Raw genomic sequence first — 761 nt, forward strand, 5'->3', positions numbered from 1 at the left:
AGTGAGACCCTCTCTCTAAATAATAAAATTTTTTTCTTGAGATTCTGATGCACTCCTAGTTAAGAATCACTGAATATATAAATATAATATGTAAGTTCCTGTATTTCAAAAACTAAAGAAATCTCCAGAAGAGGAAGAGTTTGATAGTTGCTACTTCTTTCAAGTCTTTCCTTTCCAATAATATTAGCCTGCTTTTATCTGCCTTTCTCTAACTCTGTGGTTGAGAAATTAAAAGGAATTTTATTGACAATATCAGCGTACAGAATAACATCTTTTTCCTTCTCTCCATCACTCACTGCCATTGAGAGGGTCTTTAGAAGTTTGCTTATGGAGAGTCTTTCAGCAAGTAGAGGTGGACCCTTTCGGGATATCATGCCTCTTTGTTATCATTTAGGTGATTAGTTCAACCAGTGTTTACTACAAGCAGGGTTTTCTCAGAATAGTAACATATCTTGGATCTTTTATTCAGGTACAGCTGTATTATGAACTATCTCAGTATGTCTGTTAAGTTCATAGAGCCTTGGCATAATTAGCATGGCAGTTTTAAACACTGAAAACCATGAAGTTTGTAAGAACATAGATAGGAATTTTTTTAATAATTTATTTTTAGCAGTCCTATGAACTAGTTAACCATTTGGGTAACAATCTGGGAGCAATAAATATAAGTAGACTATAAATGAATAGTTGTTTGAAAAATTCTTGAAGTGGGTTTTATGATTCTTAATAGCAATTTTTATTAGATGTCATGGCCTGATATTTTG

The sequence above is a fragment of the Propithecus coquereli genome, unplaced genomic scaffold, assembly GCF_000956105.1.
Source record: "Propithecus coquereli isolate 6110/MARCELLA unplaced genomic scaffold, Pcoq_1.0 Scaffold411, whole genome shotgun sequence".
Lineage (NCBI taxonomy): Eukaryota > Metazoa > Chordata > Mammalia > Primates > Indriidae > Propithecus > Propithecus coquereli.